Consider the following 22,258-nt stretch of genomic DNA (forward strand, 5'->3'; position numbering starts at 1 on the left):
ACAAATCGCTCGAAGAAACCAACGAGAGCCCGCTCCGCATTGTCGGCCTCGGACTTTCGCGCATCTTTAAAAGTTTTTTATTCCGTGTTCGCGCCGCGAAGCAACTGTGGCTATGAGCGGCGTACAGATGTGGACAGGTGGAGAGAGGACAGCAGGAAGGAGTGGGAGACAGGGGTGTTACTATGCGTCCTGGGTCGACTTCAGGGGGAACTGTGCCGACATTCGTCTGTAAAAGTCTTCGGAAAACCCAGGGAAAACCTCAGACAGCACAGCCGGTGGTAGGATTCGAACCCACCACCTCCCAGTGTTCAGCACGACCCTGGCTACCACCAACGAGCAGGACGCGTTAAAACGCTCGGCCATGCCGGTGGCCACATTTAAAAGTGCCCGTCTGTTTTGATGCACGGAGTCAAGCGAAAGAAACCACCGATGCCGCACCTCTATGTTTAGTGGGTAGAACCCTATGAAAGGCACGATATACCTTTGCATCCATGTGCTGTTTATGTTCAGCCGATCCGCCGAAACGAACGCGTCAATAGTGAGTTTTAGAGTATATCGTACGCCGTCACCTTTGCGTGCGATATACTAAAACCCACTAATAAGCGCAGCGCATACCGCAAGCGCCATCCTATATACAGGGTGTTCAAAATTAAGCTTTCACGAGCGCTACGCAAACACAGCGATGACAGGAAACCGGATGATAACTTTGCGCTACTTGTGTAAGAAACAGGTGCTGCTAATTATGTAGCACCTGTTTCTTACTCAAGGAACAGAAAAATAGCGCCAGTTTTGCTTTTGTTCGCCTATTTATAAAGTGCTAGTGAAAGCTTAATTTTGAGCACCCTGTATATTAACAACGATCGCATTTATCGCTATTTACGTCTCTATTTCGCTTAATCAACTTCTGCCACAAATAAATAAATAAATAAATAAATGTCAGGACTTTGTGGTTCCACGATGCCGTACACCGCGCGTAAACTTCGCGAAAAAGTTTGTCCGGTAGCACAGGGATATTCCAGGATTTTCGTCCTGTGTGTTGGTGTCCCGACGGGTGGTGACGTCCATATATCTGCTGCTTTGGTGGCGTTTTTGGCCTTCCTGTCCTCTAATTTCGGGTTGTTGCAATATTGGGGGGGGGGGGGGGGGGGGCTAGGAAAATCTCTGCGGCGTAGCTGCCTTTCCTTTCCTGTCGTTCCTATAAACGGGATGTTTCCGCGAGAAATTGCTTCAAATGGACGTCAAATCAGCTTCGGCGCAACCCGGCCGAGGGAGCAGCAACTTGGCTGCATATATGGTGCTGAAATATATATATATATATATATATATATATATATATATACTCATTGAACGATGCGACAGCACCAGAGGACACGTGTTTCGCCGTGTTTGCGGCTCGTCGGCCCTGGGTAGCTGCGCATCGTTCGGGATTGACAAACCAGGGGTCACTCAATCCCGAACGATGCGCAGCTACCCAGGGCCGACGAGCCGCAAACACGGCGAAACACGTGTCCTCTGGTGCTGTCGCATCGTTCAATGAGTATCTGTTTCTCTACGTGCAGCCATAGAAGCCATTTTAATCTGTAAGTTTGGATTTCAAACACGTCTAGCATCATTTACTTATTATTTTTTTTAATGGCTTTCCCCCTTTTTTTTATATATATATATATATATATATATATAGGTGTTATGTTCGCCGTATATAAACTGGAGCGGCATTCCCAAGAATACTTCAAGATGCACGAAACGTCATACTTTTCTGCTGCCACGTGAGCACGAGCGCTGAACGTCTTGTCCTTTCGTGAATACTACAATATAGCTCGGTATAGCAGATCGACAGGGCCGATCCTTAACATCACGGTACCATTACCATTACAGGGCCGATGGTGTCGCCCGCTATATGTGCGCATATATACGCCACTCTGCCACACTTTTTCTGCCATTAGAATATTCCGCGAGAATGTCGGTCGTGCGAACGCACGACCGACATTACCACCGTACCGACCACATTACCGACCGTACCACCGGCTGTGCTGTCTGAGGTTTACCCCTGGGTTTTCTAAGACTTTCCACACGAATGTCTGCGCAGTTCCCCCTGAAGTCGGCCCAGGACGCATACTAACCCCCCTCCTTGTCCTTCTCCTCCTATCCTCCTCCTTCCTCATGCTGTCCTCTATCCATTTGTCCACGTCTGTATAAGCCACAGTTGCTTCGCGGCGCAAACACGAAACAAAAACAGATACAAGGATAACGGGACACACAACTCTGCACACAAACAAACAAACATATAGTTAAACTGTCGTGAATCTCTTTCGCAATGCTGAATCAAGACTGTATATACGACGAAGGCCGGTACAGCATGTTATCAGATGTGTGTATCATCCGTATGTATCATTACGAGGCACACGCGTTGCGGCTTCTCTATACCGGGACAAGGACAGCGCAAGACACCCCCCAGGGCAATCAGATGTAAACCTTACACAACGCAAGATAGGGAGATAAACCGTCGACCTAATTGCTTTTGCCGACAGGGCCATCGACGGGAGCTCCGCTTTACAGGAGCAGCACGAAGAAGGCGTTGCCGGTAGTCCGGCTAATCGACTGCCTTCCCGATAATTTTGCGGTCGGGTAAGATGGCTGATCTTTGAGAGGGTGCGGAACAAGTGCGCCTAAAGGAAGTGTTTGACCGGGCAAGTTCCATGTCGTTCACATTCCCCGTGATTGCTGGACGGCCACGTGTTGTCATGAAGTACACTTCAAAGAAACGCGTAGACGGGTAGCGCTTGAACGTGATATGCGTTTTTACTATGGACCGACTTCACTGCGAGCCTGTAGGACTTGTGTTCACCTCAACGAACGCTGAAGGAATATGCCTCAGGCGTGTTCTCGGTAGCTTCGTGTAGAGCGCTGAGAAACCTACTGAGGACGGCGCTGAGCTATTTCCTCAACGGATATATATGCAAGCGGGCCTTGAGCAGAGACACACGGGGAGGGAGACTTGAGCTCAGACCATCACGTGAGCTATACTGGCTTCGTTCTCGTAAAAAATCTTTTCGCTGCGGCGTAAGAAAGGGTCTGAACCAGGGTTCTTGGGTGTTTAGGTCAGACGCTTTGGCACTTTGAACGTTTCTGTGTTTCTTTGTTTTGTATTTTTCTTTTGCCAATAATCACAAGTTTATTTACATACTGTGTACACTTATATGCACAGTATATATGCGCGACTCACAGGCGTACGCCAAGTGTGGACGGGATGGTTGCCTATGATCAATACCACCGCTGTATGAAGGCGAATGCATATCAATGCTTGTACAACTGCAATGCATATCAGTCGTAACTCGGAAAGAAACTGCACGCGATGAGCTCGCTTCTTCTTGTTGCTCCAAGGTCACCCACATGTCTTCGGCGAACGGGGAAAGTGCAAGGTCAAAAGCATGGCACAACCAAGCACAAGCGCTGCACGTCCACGAGAGAATTATACTCATAGCCGGACAATCTAGTGAGTATATACAGGCAGGAAATAACAGAGCTCAAAGGTATATACTCGACCCCGTACACAAGCGCTGCGCCTCAGTGAAAAGTCGTGCCCATCAGCTCTGCTCATCATTCTCAGTCACTGAGTTGTGCCAGTCAAGCCCAGTGAGAATAAGCATTGCCAAACTTCCATTTCCAAGCCATCTGAAAAACGCATTCTGTGTTTGACGATTTTGACAGTAATCTAGAACTTATTGGCAGGATCTAGAGCACATTCTTCTTCATTGCCCACATTACCGACCTTCCCGAACCACATAAAGTTTCCGGGTCTCTCAACCAGCTGGACTCTCGCCCCATCTCTCTGTCAAAGTTGCTTGGCCTCATGGTCAAATCCAACCCGTACCAACGCCCTGCCCTCAGAGCTCTTCTGACCTTTTTGCACATCGTATAGGACTTTGGTCAGAGGTGATTCATTATTCCATTTCCCACATTACCACCAGCAATGAGGCGGATAGGTATTGCCCCTGGCGATGAAACTCTCCAATCATCATCATCATCAAATAAAGTTATTGTTGTTGTCGTTTTACTCTAGAATTGAGAGATGAAGGCACCCAGCACGCTGGATGTTTCTTTCTCTTCTTTTAAATGCCTGTGTCCCTTGTCCTTTGCGCTCTGCATGCCGAAGTGCTTGTGTAACACACATACTGGAAAAATGCAGACAAAAAGTGTTGGTTGTTACCGCATTACCTGGTTCGTGAGCATGTATCCTCAATATCGCGCTGCTTGCTTTGGGATCTCAAGCAGACTTGTGCCCGTTACCAAAAAAAAAAAAAAGGAACTAAATACCGTTACCCGTTAGTTAAGAAAAAAGTAACTAAATACGTTACTCGTTACCAACATTCAAAAGTAACGAGTTCTCGTTACTCACAGGTAACGATTTACTTTTACGTTACCGCCGCATAGTTAAAGGAGCCAACAAACATGCCGTCATTTGCCTTCAACCCTTTATTAATGAGGAATTACACTTCAGAAGAAGCTGACACTAGTCATTTGTCGTCCGTCCTTCGTGTTCCGTGTCTCTCGGCCCCTTAATATGACTCTATATCAGCTTGCCTGGACCTTCTCCCTCCTTTCCGAAGTCGGGGTGATTGGAGATTATGAAAACACAAGAAGAAACACTTTTCGTGCCACCAATCACCAGCGTTCCCAAAAACAGACGAGGGGGGGGGGGGGGATATATTTATTAGACGAAAAGGAAAAAAAAAACGGGGAAAGGTCAGCCAAACGGGACGTCGGCTTGCTATTCCAGAAATAAGAAATAATAATAAATAAATAAAAAGAAAATATAAGAATTAAAGAAAGAAAGAAATAGGAAGGAATAAGAAAGAATTAAAGGAAGAAAATTAAGAAATAAGAAATAAAGAAAAAGAATTTGGAAATAACGAAAAACTAACAGATGATCAAAAAAGGATGAGGTAGATTAATGACAAAGATGACAAAAAAAAAGATGACTAACAAACGGTGAAGGAATGATGAGATGAATCACAGAAGAAGAATGAGATTTCACGACTGAGTTCACAGGCTGTTCATCAGACCTGAATCTCTCAAGAAAGTCAGAACTGCTTTGGTCACAGACCGCTGTGTGTGATCTCGTACTGGGCCGAGCAGAGTGGCCAGAGAAAAGTCCGTGCACCGCAGCTCGAGTAGGCGTCGTCTCAACGTGGCTCGAGGGGTGTCGAATCTGTGACAGTCGAGAAGAAGGTGTGGCACATCAGCTACAACAGCGCAAGTGGGGCATTTGGGCGACTGGAGAAGACCCATTTTACAGAGGAGTAGAGGTGTCCTGGCGGCATTAAGGCGTAGTCGGTGTAGAATGGACGTTTCTTGACGCGAGCAGTGGTGTGTGGCAACGAAATCCATCGACGGGTCGATAGACCGGAGATGGTCGTTCAGTCGGACAGCGTCCTCTTGAAACTGCCGAGTGCCGTTATAACGGAGTCGCTGTGTCTGTAACCGACACGATGAGGCTGAAAGTGGTAGGAGACAGTTATTGGAGGTGCCGTCCCCATGTGCCCGACGTGCTAAGGCGTCTGCGCGGGTGTTTCCGTGCAGGCCGGTGTGACTGGGTACCCATTGGAAACACAGGCTATGACCAAAGGATAGAAGTCGGTTGTATATTGCGACTATCATGGTGTCTAGGCCGCCGATTGTTCTGGAACAATAATTTGCTAGAACTTCTAGCGCCACCTTACTGTCCGTGAACACAACCCAAGCGCCAGGCGGTGATACCGCTATGTGGTTCAACGCGGTCAGTATGGCGAAGAGCTCGGACTCTGTAGATGATGTTTCGTAGGGGAGCTTGTGCGCCACTTCAAGGTTTTCATTTGGCATATAAAAGGCTGCAGTAGATCCGCCTTGAGACACTGATCCGTCAGTGTACACAGGGAGTCGTTGAGAGTACGCTGAGTTAAGGTGCTCCAGTGTAAGTTGGTGAGCAACAACGGGAGGTACAGAGTTTTTCTTCAGAAGACCAGGAATGTGATCACATACAGGAGGCCTGCGAAGAGTCCACATCGGCGGGGCATAGGAAAGCACTGATGGCGTGGTGGGGAGGTGCACTTTCAGGCGGTCAACAGCAATACCAATGCTGGAGTCTGGACAGTCAATATCAATGAGCCGAAGATGACGACGAGGGGCTGCGTCATAATTTAGGGCGCTCAGAAGCTTAGCAAAGACAAGAAAAGTCCAGAAGTCGAAACGCGTTTTTTGTTGCCATAGCACAATTGGTGCCCATTCTTGTGAAGGAGTGATGGTCGGAGATTACGGAAACAAGAGAAAAGACAACAACACATCCAGCGAGGGACTTTGAGTCACACGTTGTCGTGGGTCACGCAGGTCAAATCTGCACGCATTGCGCCACGCGGAGTGCCGAAATGTGCTCCCCAGCGCTGAAGAAAAGGAACGAGTAACGTCAGTAACGAGTTACCAAGTTTTGTAACTGATTCCGTTACTATTACAATTTTTAAAAAAGTAACTGAATCGTTACTTCGTTACCAAAAAAAGTAACCGTTACCAAGTAACGAGTTACTTGTAACGAGTTAGGCACAACTCTGATCTCAAGACATATTTTCAATTATATAAAGCCAACATGCCCGCTATGGTCCTTCACGTCCCTCAAACTTCCACGAATACGTCCGAACAGAAAAAGAGATGGTGGTCCCCTACATGAGTCCTGATCGGCGATGAAGGAATATCCCGGAGGGTGGACGTACTAGGGAGCTTCTCAACCCCTGGCGTCAACCCAGGACGTTACTGATAGCACTGATTGACTTGTGCCATGGCGCGCGGTTTAGTATAGAACGTCGTCGACCACAGACGCGGAGCGGTGCTTGCGGTTGATGTCCGTGTCGATACCGCGAGCTGGAGAATGAGGAAGACACATAGGACGAAGGACGGTTTGTGGTTTTGAGCAGCGCTGCATGATGGCATGGGCGCAAGCGCTGTGTAAGCCGAGCAAGTTCCAATAAAGGGCTGAAGCGGCTTGGGCTCCAGGGTGACAGTAGGGTTCATGAGCGGAGAGATCAAAGGACTGTCGCCAAGGAAGTGCCTAGGAGGACCTGCATCGTGCGTCAAGTGGAGGCCGCGAACAGAGCTCAGTGTGGTCTTCTAGTAAGTGGCCGGTGGGGCAGAGCCTCTGTTCTTCCGTCCCGGTGGCATGTCAGTCAGAATTTGGCTGCTGGCTAAGGTGAGGATCGATGGAAAAAGGGAGGCGGAAAGGTACAGCGTGGAGCAGGTTCCTGGTCCGCTAGCATAGGCATTCACGTGCGTTCCACAAGGGCTTAGACTTTCCAGGATTAGAACACCAGCTCGCGTGGCTCAGTGGTTAGCGTGCTGGCCACGTCACGTCGAGAGTGGGAGGTACCAGGGTTCGAATTCCAGTGCCGGCTGTGCTGTCTGGTACAGCCACTAGATCACCATCCTGGGTTTTCCTCAGACGCTGTCAGACGTATGTCGGCACAGTTCTCTAAGACGTCGGCCCAGGAAGCACATTCACCCAGAGCGTTAGTCGTGACGTTGCCCACTTCTGTAAAGCCGACAACGGCAAGCTTTTTCAGAAGCAGCACCACCACAAGGATTAAAAGGTTGGTGGCGCGCATATGACGCTTTATTCCTTTCAGCGTGCAGCCGGCCACACTGTGCTTTCGCTTCCTGGATGACTCGAAGACTTTTTACGCTTGTCTACCATCAGCTGAAGAAAATTCATGTAGCCGTCAGGGCCTGTGGAACGAGGATATATTCGGCATTTGTTCCGCACGGCTACCGAGTGCTTTGTTTTAGGTCATAAGTTACAGCGCATCGGCCATATCGCCCATTTACCATTGGCCATTATAGCGCTCTGGTGCATTTCACCGACCAGGGACATGGTCTGAAATGGATTTCGTATCGAGTAGGGGGGATGCGGAGCTCGGGGAGCATGCATCCAAAGTGCGTGGCGAATTCGATTACACTTGCGCGATTCTGCTACATTAAGACGCATAAGTCTGTTTCCATTGGCAGCATTTGCTATGTCACAATGGGCATTGGACGTGCATACGGTGGAAAGCGTGCGTAGCGTAGAATTTCCTCAGCTCCGAGAGGTTAAGCGGTTGAACGATAGGAGCAGGTTCAATCGATGGAGATATACGCTATCCAAGCAATATGTGCCATGCCACGAAAGGCCTGGCATTCTAGGCAAGGTTCGAACACGTAACCTTGGGATTAGAATGGAGACGCGTCGAGGTCGCAGGTGAATGAAAACAGTAATGATGTATTCCAGAAGCTTTCACTTATAGTACTGGAGTAATAATAAAGTCGCGCAGTCAGTCGCTCATCCGCACGCCTCGGTACCCATCCTCTATCGTCCGGGATGTGACGTAAGATGATGCTGAAAAAAAAAAAAAAAAAGGAGCGGTCTGTCTGCAGGCGGCAAGGTTCGGAAGTCCGGAGATTGAATTTCTGGACCAGCGACTCAAGTGCGGAAAGGAGCGCAATTTCTTGTTCCAGCACTCTCCTCTTGTTCCCGCAAAACGTCGTAGATCGTGGGCTTTCCGACATCAGCACCACTGCTGGAAACTTTCCCTGGGTTGGGATTGTCGATGCTCCCATATAGCGACTTTTTGTGTCCCTCAGAAATTGGAGATCTCTCGCGCTTTTCTGGAGTCATTAGCACTGTCTTCTCGCACCATATATAGTCTCCAGCGACCTCTGTTCAAAAAGGGGTAAAAGCTTAGAGCAAGAAGGCTTACGCGGGTGGCGGAGTTTCTGGAGCACAATGCTAAAGCAAGCAAATTGCCAAGACTGAGGACGTTGACACGTTTCCGTGTAAGCGAATCAGAATGACACTGGCTTTGGAACATTGTGCACAGTATTTCACATCCACATACAGATAATGGATTTCGGATGACCGGGCAGGGGTGATATAACTGATCTATGGGTAAACGTTCTCTTATAATTATGTCCGCCGTGCAAGCATTAGTTCGCTTTCGTTAGCGTTCACGCTGGCGCTCGCCTTCGTCCACTGTTTGCGTAACCTCCTTGCACCTTATTGTCTAACCTGGACACTCCTCATTTGTGCAGGCAAACTAAGAACAAGGTGTACAGACGCTATATATAGCTATAGCTGAAGTCAGCTTCTGTATCGCCATTGTAAAGTATACGTTTATATCTTAACACGCGAAAGATATAATGTACACGGTGAACAAACTAATGTTACTCGAAGTATTCTGTGAAATATATTGTTATGTCATTGCCCTCGTACACTATAAATTTACATTACGACTTTGCGCGTCATTAGCTGTGATGACGATAATGGGAATGATTCAATCCGGCGTTAAAATATTGCAAGATGCGACTTCAACCACTTTATCGTTTGAACCTAACATTACGTTATCTCTTCTGGTACTGATCACGATCCTGGAATCCTGGACATCCTTTCTTCCTTTTGATAAGTGCGAAATGAAGAGTATCGTGTGTTCAGGTTAGGCTGTTCCTCGAATGCTTTTTGAGAGATACCCGGAGAGATGTCCCCAAGTACGAGAACCCTGATGGATAGTCCCAGAATAGAAGACAGTGGTATGTCCAACAGTTCCCACTCCACGGCGCGCGCGTGAGAAGGGCGCTGTTTGCGCATTCTGTGGGGAATTTGCTAGGGTTACGTCTTGCGTGGCGCACCTTTTTTGGATTCTGCAGGTATAGTCTGTCTGCCCGTTGAAACAGCACGCACCTTTCCCGCGCCGTAAAAGGCTCTCGTAGCTCCTGAAAGAGAAAATTCTTTTCCGGTAGTGTGTAACGGTATACAGATTATGCCGTGCATGATGTTCCACACGAGACATTGAAGTAAGGCACCAGACGCGAAAAAGCACTGATGGATACGTACACACATGCACCTGAGACCGAAAGTGATAGGAGCCAGTGTTAATGGCGCAGTTGGCGACACACCTGTCGTAGAACATTGAGAACTCGGTTTGTTTAAGCTGTAAGAAGGACCCTGAACAGTGAAGCGCCATCAACCACATTCAGGGGAAATAGACGAGTTCAGAAAATCCCAGAGTGCTTCGCGCCGCATTGAACTGTGGACGTTTACTAACACAAAGGAAACGGGTGGCCTCCAAACTGTTTCGATTTCTCCCGCATAAATCCATTGTCCACGACGTGTCAAGGTGAGCGGAAGCGAAACGTGTAGGATTATTCTTCGTTCCCCCACTCAGTAAGCTCCCAGGATGCAATGCGCGCGCAAGGAACACTGGGATTTTCTGAAATCGTCTATTGGCTCAGCGCTCTCTTTGAACGTAACGTTTCTTTTTGTTATAGTTGTCAATCAACGAAGAACACATAGTAATAGTTTATAGTTAAGCGGTATCAAGAAGCTGTGGTTGTGAGTAGTGTAGGGAGGAACATAGAGGGTGGTGATCAGCAAACACCGTTAAGATATAGAGGGCGTTACTATGCATGCAAGACGAACTTCAGGGAAACTGTCTGTGCGAAGAATATGTCTGTATATCAAAATTTGAAATATCACACGAAAAAAAAAAAAAAAGTTGGTGGGATGCTTCCACGCAAGTACTACCTAAAATAATATATGTAAGATGAAGTTCACATTGACAGCTCCCCTACCTCTCAGTTGCAACTTACGATCCCTCCACCAGGTGGGATGGCTGCTGCATCTGATGCTGCTTAGCGGTTTGATGCAGCTCCTTTGCAACAGCGATGCTGCAAGTTCTTTACTCGCAAGTGCAACGCATTCTGTGACTGACCATACCGAGACATATGTTATGCTTCCTGATGCACAAAGTTTGTCACCAACTTAATATTCGTGGAGGTCTGCTACTTAATTTCGACATCCATTTTTGCATTTATCACCGACCACAACTGGGTTCGTTGTTGACCGTCACTGCCAAGATTGTTACAGCGCCATCGTGAAGACCACACGGAGGAGCTGTGAATGGCAGACACAAAATTCTACCCATCCATCAGGTCAAAACACGTCTCGTGTGGATCAGGATAAAGTGACAAATACGGCACAGCGCACGCGGTCAACCATCCTCTCAGCGGGGTTCCCCCCTTGCTACACTGTCCGTTCTGTTTGAGTAAAGCGCGGTCAACCCCAACCGACCCTCCTCCGGAAAACAATCCGTGCACGAACCGCAAAACCGAAGTCATCGATCTTCCAAGACGCGCGACGGCTGGAGGACACCGCGCGCGCAGGAGAGGCCTCCAAAGAAGTCAACAGCTGAGCGCGCCTCATTTCTCTCGGCGGCTTTCTTTATTTTTCGAGGCAATGAAAGAGAAAGAAAGAAAAACGGTATATAACTGGCCGTCAATGCCAACTAGAAGAGTGAGCCAGAAAGTGAGCAGAAGGGTGACCCTGATACCTGGATTCGCCGAGAATTAATCCAAGTGCGTTCCAGAAGATGGAGGGCACTCGAGCCTGTGTGGTGCTCGGGGTATATCTGGGTCAGGCAATAAAGTGAGGCAACGCGTCCGCGCGGGTGCGCGCGCGCTTGGAATGTTGCCGGTTGCTGGGGGAGCGTCGCTCTTTCCGAGGCCTCTGTTATTGCGCAAGGAAAGGAGGTGGCGATCGAAAGTGAGGGAAGGCTGTGCATGTACCTGCTGCGGCTGCTGCTGCTCGACGAGTGGTGGAATTTGATGGCAGGTTGATAACGGTCGTTGTCGGATGAGTGTTGTTATGCCTCTGGATGTGAGACGGGTTGACGCTCGTAAATCGTGGAAACTGTAGATGTAAACGGGCCGCTTCCTATGCGGCATTGAAGGTCTTGTTACGAGATTACGTTACTAATAGAGAGGTTAACTTCAAAATAACGACGGAATGGCGGTTTCCGTTACAAACGACTTTGCTACAGTTATAGAGCTTTCAAAAGAGTACGTCATGATCATTCGTGACTTTACCATAGCTTACTCTCCAATCGTTATGGTTACTCGTGACTTAAATCATAGCTCACTCTTCAGCTGTTCGTTATATTAGAGAGTTTTAGTACGTCGTACGCTATCGCCTTAGCGTACATAAGGGATAGCCTTGCTGGTTCTGCGCGCTGCGCGTAGCTCTCTTTCTGTTATGGGCGTGTGCAGAACCATCAACGCTATCCCTCACGTACGCAAAGGCGATAGCGTGCGATATACTAAAACTCTGTATTCATTCGTGCCTTTACCGTAGCTTGAAAAGTTCGTTACGATTATTCGTGACTTTGCGACATAGATTAGTCTCCAGTTGGAGCGTTTATGACTCTTCATGTCTTTACCGTTGCTAACTTCTCGTTGGGAGCGAGCAGCTGCTGTAAGGGTATGCTGCTTGATGACGACATTACAGATTGTAACTATTAGTGAGTTTTAATGCATCGTACGCTATTGCCTTTGCGTACGTAAAATGATAGCTTTGGTGGCTCTGCGCGAGCACAAAACATAAAGAGAGCATTGCGCAGAGCCACCACTCTATCCTTTACGTACGCAAAGGCGACAGCGTGCGATGCACCGATACTAACTTCTAGTATATCGTACGCTATCACCTCTGCGTACGTAAGAGATTGCGTGGTGGCTCTGTCATGCACGCGCACAAAACATAGAGGGCTTCGCGCATTGCGCACAGCCACCACGCTATCCTTTACGTACGCAAAGGCGAAGAGCGTACGTTGCACCAATACTCTCTAATAGTAATTTTAATATACAGGGTGCTTGCTCTAGCGTGTCCAGAAATTTAATTTAAACCGAGCGAATAGAAAAGAGAAACGATCGCTACTTTTCAGCTACTTGACTAAGAAACAGGTGCTACTAGTGCAGCAGTACCTGTTTGTTACTCAAATAGCAGAAAAGTACAACCTGCTTTTCTTTTATCGCTCGCTTTAAATGTAATTTCTGGACACGTTATATCAAACACCCTGTATATCGTACGCTATCGCCACTGCGTACGTAAGGGATAGCGTTTGTGGTTCCGCGCACGCGCAAAACATAAACAGAGTTAGAGTTAGTTTGTTGTGACATGATGCTCAGCGATGCAGGCGGAAGGACGTAACCCACGGCAGCAATAAATTAGGGTTAGTTCGTGGTGACATGACACCCGACTGATGCACGCGCAAAGTGGTAGCTGGCCACAGTTCGTGAGCAAATTGTCCGGCCTCAGCAGTTTCGCAGTGAGCAATTCTCCGGTGAGCAACTATCCGGTGAGCAATTGTCCGGGATTTAGGTTTAGCTGGGAACGATATGCACTTCCTCACTTTTGATCAGAGTTCCAGACTATTTGAAATATGCAAAACGCTGGAAAGATTTCCATGGTCCGTCTTTTCTTATGGCACCAATCTTGGCAGACAAGTGAGTGAGTGAGTGAGTGAAAAAAAAAAAAAAAGAAAACGGATAAAATTGGCACCACCAACGTGGAAGCCAGCTATATACCCCATACCACCTAAACAACTCTGAACACATGAACGTACATAGGCACTTGGAGTGCAAAGGCTCAGATACGAAGAGTCACACAAAGTCACAGCCGTAAAAAAATATAAAAATAAAATAACCGGAAACAAACAGAGGCACAAAAGTCAAAACTTACCGTGAGCACCAATTTCACACAGGAACGAGACCATAAGGCACGCAGCGTAAACTGACTTTGACAGACAAGGTTCTCTTCAGCTGCAAGCCTTCATGCAAAAGCTCCATGTCCATCTATGACTGGGGAAACCATATGGCACAGCCCCTCTCATATGAGCGTTCTGGCTGCAGCATTCTGTCTTTATATGTCAAGCTCTCGAAGAACAAAGGGTAAGAGTGAAGCATAGGAACGACTCACTTCCATCATCATCATCATCAACAACAACAAGAACTACTACTACTTTATTTAAATTATGATGAGTGCGGGAGTTCCATGTAAGAGATCAGTGGTATAGCGCTACAAAGTCCAAGAGATATTCGTCCGGGGAGTCATGCCGTAGACAGACGTCCCCGGCAGGTTTCTAGACATACATATCAACAGGGTCTGTTTGGAGAGCACTCTGTTGGCCCTGCAAAGTCGGTAGCCGCCGATGAACCTGCTTCGCCTCAAAAGTAGGTTGTATTGCCAGCACCTTCGTAAAATATTGACCTTTCGTTCCGTGTCATGTGTATAGAGAAGGCTGCTACAGGGGTGGCTGTGCCTACACGTTCGCCTAGATCACTTTTTGTTTAAGGGGCAGCCGTCTCATATGCGTTCAGTCCGCACTAAATTCTCGTCTAGAAGGATTCTTATACAATTCTTGCACAACGTTTGACGCAAAGAAGCTATCGGTCTCGGGATATTGCATGACATTTTACTAGAGGTGTTATATAGTTTAACAAATGACTCAACAGCACGAGGAATACTCGTTCTAAGCCCTGCATGCGATTTTCAGCCCTTTGACGCTCGATGTTCGGCTCTTGACCGAAGCTTGTGGAAGATATCTGTGGAAGTGAACAACCGAAGAGAAAGCGTCGAGGAAAGCGACGTATCCTCAACACTCAACGAAGCGTATACACTGGTGCCATATGCTGCCAGCACAACAGTGATATATCCGCGACCTCCTTCGCGGAAATATGAGGACAGAAGAAGAAATATGGTGAACGATTACCGCCGCTGGATGTGGTTCTTCACTTCCCACGCACTCTGCTCGACACCCACTAGACGGCAAGGGTTCCTTGTTGTTCCTAAAGTGACTTTAGATGTTCCTTGTTGTACAGCCCCTGGTTAGCTTCCATGATATCGACAACAGTGTCATTCACACCTGAGCCTCGGTGGGCAGCAGGTTGGGTGATCTTGCGCTGACCCCTAGCTGCGGTAACCGCAGGTACCTGGCACGAAGTGTTGCCATGCTACTCTAATCTGAAATGCAGTGAGGGACAAAGATTCTTGGTGTGTGCCTCCACAGGTAGTCAGTGACACCAGTTCAGTTCAGGAAATATAAGACAACGGACAGCGGGAGAGCTGAACTAACATCTTGCCGTGTAGCTCACCTTAGCACGCGGGGAAACATCCCATGTCATCATCACTTCTCCTTCATTTACTGTTGTTGATGTTGTTGTTGTCACCTATATAGCATTCAACAATGCAAATGCCGCCAGAGGTAGTTTTCCTACTTCGTGATAACAGACGCGAGAGGTGCTGGTACGTACCCTTCCGGGGCATCTAGCCCGTATGTTGGGGTTTGCGGAAGGCCTAGTTCGTTATACCGGTGTCGGCTGCTTTGCTTGGGCTGTGTGGTTCGTACAATACTCCTTCCGATCTCTGTGTGATTTGGATAATCCATCACAATTATCTAACGCATTCGCGGATGATATGTGCTGTTCGCGCCCCAGCCGGCTGTCGAAATTGTTGATGTCTCTGGACGTCTGCATGCCGATGTATCTTTCGAACGAAGTCCCATCGCTGCATCTCTCTGTACCGGTACATTGCGAAGTACGAGGCACCCCAAATCGTGTGCGGCATATCTTACAGACCCGACGAAGTTTACTCGCCTTGGGTGCTGATTTTGCTGAATGACTTGTGATCGCGATGGTCATCTAATTGCGACCCACTCCGCCTCTTTCCTGTTTGTTTATTTGTTTGTTTTCTTCTTTTTTTTCTGGCTTTCTTGCTCCACCCACAAACGCGTTTTGGAGTAGCCAGTCCTGACTGGGTTGGGACTAACCCCTCCATGTTTTTCTTTCATATCCAATCCAACCCAACCCCAACCTAATTGCTATCGCAGGTCTTCTTTTCTCTGGCCATGTTGTTCATGGGCGCTTCTGTCGAACCGGCAGGAACGTGACAGCTATATGTCACTAGTACGTCAGGAGTTCAGATGCTTCATGAAATTCAATTTCACATGAACGCATTTATTGAACCTCTGTATGCAGCAAGGGGATACATCCTTTGAGATGTTTTTGCTGCAATGACATCAAAATACCATAATGTACCTGCTAAAGCAAATTTAGGACCGTATTGCTATTTATTAATCCGCTACAGGAAGGTAAGTAACTGGACGTGGATGCTTCCAGTGTGTCGATTCAGTTAGATCACAGGCCCCTTTTCTACACACTCATACAAATCATGTATAGCTTAAATTTTGTGAACATGATGTTAATTTTGTTACGATGCAGACCACTTCGACTTCCACACGAAAGGCACGTTCTTCCTAGGTCACATCATCGTATCAGTATATAGTGCTGCTGAGCGTCGTTATCGGAAAAACGTGTGCACTATATGCTAATAAGTCGCATCACGCTGGTCATCTAGGACATTATTTTCAAGAGTGTGCTCGTTTAGCAGCGCGATAATCCCGATACTGGTTGCTCCACTATATACAAAGAAGTGACTTCATCCCAACAGGCAACACCATTGTTCAGCCGTCAAGGTCTGACTTGTAAAAATTGTTTTTCTTTTTTTTTTCTGCATCAAAATGCAAATAACTTTATTTGAATGATGATGAGTGGGGATCGAGTTTCATGTGGAGTACATACAGGTATACGGTACATATTTGCGTTATTCAAGGAATACAGGCTGCAATTAATTGCCTCACCAAATATTCGCTCAAAGTTTTCAACTTATCCCCTTATTGCATACAGAGGTTCAATGGCGTGCATTTTCAACCTACAGTAAACTATATGACGATAGTATACGTCCATGTATACTGTCGCGGATGGAGTTCTATATTATCTGTATTTTCTGGTAAAAAAATGAGATATATCCGTAAAAGCGTTATAAGCAGGGTTGTTTGGATTTAATCCACATGGATTTTATCCGGTGGATTTTTTGGGTTTTACCCACACAATTTAATCCGGATTTTTTTAGAGATTTCGTCCAGATGCGATGTGAAGGACAAACGTCACACGGAAAACTCCCGCTTTATTTTATTGTAGTGTCGGCTGTTTACAAAGGCCCGGGTACGCGCAACATTAACTTCTTTTTTTTTAACTTTGTAACTTTTTAACTTCACTTTTTGAACTTTTCAGAGTTGACTTTTTTCCCGGTTTCTTCTACTTCTGCCCATTCAGGGAGAGGCTTTCTTCTACTTCCTGGAGGCATTGTAACTGAAGTACGACAGCTAATCCAGGCGTGTATAGCGTCTGTACACCCACGCGTGCATGGGACTCTTATACCTTTCGGAAAACAATGAAAACTCATTCAATGTTACTGGGACAGGCAGTTTCATAAACCGAAACTATTTCAGGTCACCCGAAATCAAGAAGAACAGCAAAACACATTTGTTTTTACTCTGTGTCACATTTCTAGGCTTGTCTATATTCTCCACAAATATCCAAAAATGTCTGGGTTTTATCCAGAAAAGCCCACTGGAGAGGATCTTTTCAAAAATATCCGGATTTTTTTTTCAACCCTGGCTATCAGAGACAACACTGACGACACAACATAGAGCACTCACTTTCAACGATTTAATGGACTGTCAAATACATATTTATCACTGCAGCAGGAACTCCCTTTCCCTCTCCGATTGTACCAATTGTACAGCTTGGGAGAAAAAAGTTTACGGAGCACCGGGTTGTCGCATTTCTCCATTGGAGCGACACTCTAGCGGCAAACAAGAACGGACACACACACACACTGAGAGATGGACACACACACACACACATACATTGGACAGAGGGACCTGTCACCCGTTTCTTATTCGATCTCTTCCTGAAAGCAAGCAGGGGCCCGCTCCGATGAAGAAATGCGCAAGTGCCGCGTTCCGTTAACTTTTGTCCCAAGCTGTATATGTCAACAGACTCGAATGGGTGTTTTATCGAGGATATACCCTATAGTTCTTGCAACGTGAACGTTTCGATGAGTGAAAACGATAATAAGAGATGGAATCAAGGTAACTTGCCTGTCACCACTGCCTGAGAGGTTTGTTTATATCGTGGTTCAGTAGCGAGATTACTCACAGTAGAGGATTAGAAGAGATTTAGCAGATTGGAAGAACTTTACGACACCGATTCCGAAAACGAGATAAGCCAAGCACCTGCTTCCTTTGAAGTGACGGATATCACGCTGCTGAGACCTTCGATTTGACACCTTTATCGTACATAGTTTTCGTATAGAGCGCTTCTCGAGTGCTAAATCTCCCTAATGTGTGCCTCTTTTTGATTCCGAGTTGGCGCTATACGAAGCAACTGTGGCTATATGAGCGGCGTACAGATGTGGACAGAGGGAGAGAGGACAGCGAGGAAGGAGTATACTATATAGGGGGACAGGGGAGTTGGTGTGCGTCCTGGGCAGACTTCATGGGTAACTGTGCCGACAATCGCCTGGAAGTCTTCGGAAAACCCAGGGAAATCCTCATATGCGGTCACGGCGAACGGACCGCCCTTCGTTTGGAGTTCGTACGCTTTTGGAAGTGCGCCAAAGATACAGTGCATCTTTTTACACCTGTCGGGTGGCGCATATACCTAACTGTGTGGCGTATAAGTGCAGTACAGAAGGATGTTCCGTAAAACACTCTTTCGTGTGGTGTATTACTACGTAAAGCGCCATTTCAAAGGGCACATTCTACAGGAAACACCATTTCAGGAGGCTGTATTCGTTTTTCAGACTTACAGGTGTTTCAATAGGTGTTTCGAAAGCACCATCTTCAGCAGTTTTATTACACTTTCACAATTGAGCCTGTATGCGGGATATAAGGTTGTTTATTTACAAAAACGCCGTTTTACAGGCTGGTGTAAAAATTTACCATGTACCCTACCATGTGAACACATGCTGAGCGCAAGACACAGTTCTGACTGACTGTTGGCTTCAGCGTCGTTGATGACATTGTTCTATTTCCGTCTGAATGCAAACCATTCATTTTACTATGTGTACGATATCAGTTTGCATTGATATTCCAATTAAGCTATCTTACCTTCTTGCACCATCTATGCTCTAGCCGCTAGCTAAACTGCTCGTATGCGCCAAGCTCTCCGACGCACGCTGAATCAATTAAGATACGGCAAGATTCTGTAAAACGCCCATGTGTATGACACACGTTAAATGTATATGTGGCTAGCATTAATATACTCTTTCAGCGGAGGGTCGTTTGAACTATTCATTAAGGTAGGTCTTTATACGCCCCTTGGCACTGGCCTATCTGATCTGAAACGAAGTGTAATTTGTATGTCACTGCAACCGTCCATTTTCTTAATCTGTTCCCTATCAAATTCGTGAATCGCATTTTACGTCGGTATACGGTCACGACTTTGCAGGGATGCATTGATCTCATCAAGTCTGAAGAACTATAATGTTGCGCCGACATAGCTAGCTATGAAGGGAGTCAGTAGACTCCTTAACGAGGGTAATGGAACACTCGAAAGGGAGTAATACATGTGGCAAGGGTGTTACTCCCAAAAAGGAGTAGCAACACACCCTTTTTTTAAGAGTGTGGATGACGCGCATCGGAGGCGCTGTCACCATGGGGCGTACCGAGAGGGGGGTAAGGGGGCGTGACCCCTCCCTGGAGCTGCAATGTCACTTGTGAAATTTGTGCGCACTTTGGTCATAGGTCGTCATGATTATTCCCAGATGTCATACTAATGAACCTCTGATCACCTGCACAGTCCGCAGCGTCCGACCGTCTCCAGGAAAAGAGGTTCGGAGGGGGATGGGGGTTTACATGATTTGCCCCCTTGGAAAAAATCCTGGGAACGCCCATGATACAGCGCTACCACTTGTGCCGCTTGTGGAAATAAACTGCATCCGTTGCTGGTTTGATTCGCGGTCGCACCAAAAACAAAACAATACGCAGAAAGTATATATACTGGATGCACTCAACACACTCGTGGGAGTCGTGCCACTCTTTTTGGAAGGTGCACCAAAGGTCCAAACCACTAGTGCGCTACCTTGGAGAAGTGGTATATACGTACATAGGGAACCTTTCTGGCTCGGCCTGACAAGTCTTTGATGAACAAAAGCAAGAAGGCAAGCGAGCTGGTGTGCATAGACGAGGCGAGCGACATTTCTTTGACTTTGGGGACCGGAGAACGGTACAGGACGGACAAAGTGGACACGGAGACTCACAAACCAGCAATGAATATACAGTTGATTTCCACAAGGGGCACAAGTGGTATCGCTACCACTTGTGCCCCCCTGTGGAAATAAACTGCATATTCATTGCTGGTTTGTGAACCTCGTGTCCACTTGTGTCCCTCATCCGTTCTCCGGTCCTCAAACTCAAGGAAATGTCGTTCGCCTATATGCTGTTGGACCTTTTGACTACCGGACAGATCCCTCTCGCCGACCATCAATCTTAATTATCTTCAGCCCTCACTCACCCAATAGTCGTGGCCAGCGTGGTGACGGTCATCTATTATAGAACTGTCGCCACACAACCAAGCACGTGCTTGCTGTTGCATCTGCTTTCGGTACTATGTCTTGATTTTCATATTTAGCACATCGCTATCCTATGGCTGATCCCTCCTTTCACCAGTCATGTTGTATCTGGACAATGCGTGATTTCTGAACACTTGCATCTCCATTTCAGTGAGCTGTATGGCACGACGAAGTGGCTGATATCGACACCAATTGAGACAAGGTGGGAAGTGTACAACAACAACTTTATTTCGAAATCATGAATGCGGGTTGAATGTTTAGTGAAAGTATCTGTGTTGTTTTCGCGTCCGGGTACGTTCTCATAAAAGCTACATTGACAAACGCGCGTGCGGTTGTTGAACGTCCATGAACCGTTTAGACCATTACTACAGCGCTGATAGACGCTTTTCCAGAAGCTCATTGCGGATAAATCCTCTTATTTTCCGTAAAATAGGAAACTCACGTGCATGACGGCACAAATGAGGGCGCGAAATTGGTGATTTCAGGATTTTTATTGAAGCTATACGGTTCGAAAAAACACGAAATTGTGGAGTAGCCGGCTCTCGTAATGAGTGCTTATTTCTCCGTTTTTTCTGTTCTTATCAACTCATCAACGAAAGTATCCATGCAGCGAGCATCCACGCTGGCTTTCTTTTGAGCTGCGGCTGCTGCTTTGATGCCTGGTGGTTTTAGGCAGTTGAATTCAATTCGTGCTATGTCTATACATCGGCCATGCGTCTTTCGTTATAAAAGCCAAGCAGCACTTTGTTCTAATGCATATATTTACATAGTATAGTTATGCATTTGTTGCCTTGTTTGTATTTGTACAGTATAGAAAAAGAAAAGGCGTCCGCGTCACACGTAATCTGATTCACCAAAAGTGATTCTCGAAAGGTGGAAACACCGGACCGGAAGGAAAAACGGAAACGAAGGAGGAAAAAGTTATATCCATGCAAATGCGAGGCTATACGCTTGAAAAAGCCGGACAAAACAAGCGATACACAAGTAGCACAACACTGAGGAAAGGCATATATAAACGGACTTTGCTATAGTATCACAGAAGGCATAGATTTCTTTGCCGTATACTTACTTTGAGCTGCTTGGCCTTTAATGTATTCTGTCTTTCTGTGTCACAAAAGTGAGCGCTCCTTAGACGAGTAACGCAGTAGCACATAAAAGACACGCTTAACAATGCACTAAGCCTGTATAGCCCTTATATTGCTCATAATAACGGAAATGTTTTTGTTTTGTTTTGTTTATAACTATAAGTAACGCAGCCGTATATAAACGTCGGAAAATGTTGGTGCACCCTCTTCAACGGACTGTGGGCTGCTTCAAATGCGATGACGTCACACTGTCAAAGCGCACCCAAGCAGCACACCATCGTTGGTCCAATATCGGTCCAGCATTGGCAGCCAATATAAGTTACATACACACAATTACAGCCAATAAACCGCCATTTATTGGCTCTTTATTGGCATGATTGGGCCTTCTTAGGCCCAATGGAACCGGGATAGTGCCAATATTATTGGACCAGTATTGTGTGCTGCTTGGGCAGGGCCTATTCAAGCCAGGATTCGCTATCCTTGCACATCACTTGTATCCAGTAGCGAACATTCTGTTTTTATCATGCTGCTGAGGTTGCTGTACATGAGGGGCCCGAGAAATATAGATGGCAATGCGTTTATACGGCAAGCTGAAGAAGGGCCCGACGCTATACGTCACAACTGGTGCTTAGTATTCAGGACGAGAAAGCGCTCTACCTGAGAAATACCATAAACCGCGTCACTTGATGTACACGTGACGCCGGGAAAGTCCTTGAGTTGTGTGCGTTGCATAAGTTGACTTTGGCAGCGGTCCAAGAGCTGTGCGGGCTCCTGGGTTCTGCGACCCAACAACGTCCGACTCCGCGGCGCCATTTAGCAATCTCGTAACGATATATTATGCAATCAATTGCCAACATCCCTGCGACTGTGGGCAAGC

General features: G+C 46.9%; 1 protein-coding gene across 5 annotated transcripts in view; it reads left to right on the forward strand.

Moving 5' to 3' along the window:
* Positions 1 to 22,258, forward strand: part of LOC135366900 (polycomb group protein Psc-like) — a 203,835-nt gene that overhangs the window by 65,640 nt on the left and 115,937 nt on the right. For 4 of the 5 annotated variants that reach the window (XM_064599882.1, XM_064599884.1, XM_064599883.1 and 1 more), the window contains one exon: positions 20,448 to 20,498. The exons of the other annotated variant lie outside the window; for it this stretch is intronic. The gene's annotated coding sequence lies outside the window, so the exon portion shown is untranslated. The remainder of the gene's footprint in view (positions 1 to 20,447; positions 20,499 to 22,258) is intronic. 5 annotated transcript variants of the gene reach the window in all.

The sequence above is a fragment of the Ornithodoros turicata genome, chromosome 8 (genome assembly GCF_037126465.1).
Source record: "Ornithodoros turicata isolate Travis chromosome 8, ASM3712646v1, whole genome shotgun sequence".
Taxonomy (NCBI): domain Eukaryota; kingdom Metazoa; phylum Arthropoda; class Arachnida; order Ixodida; family Argasidae; genus Ornithodoros; species Ornithodoros turicata.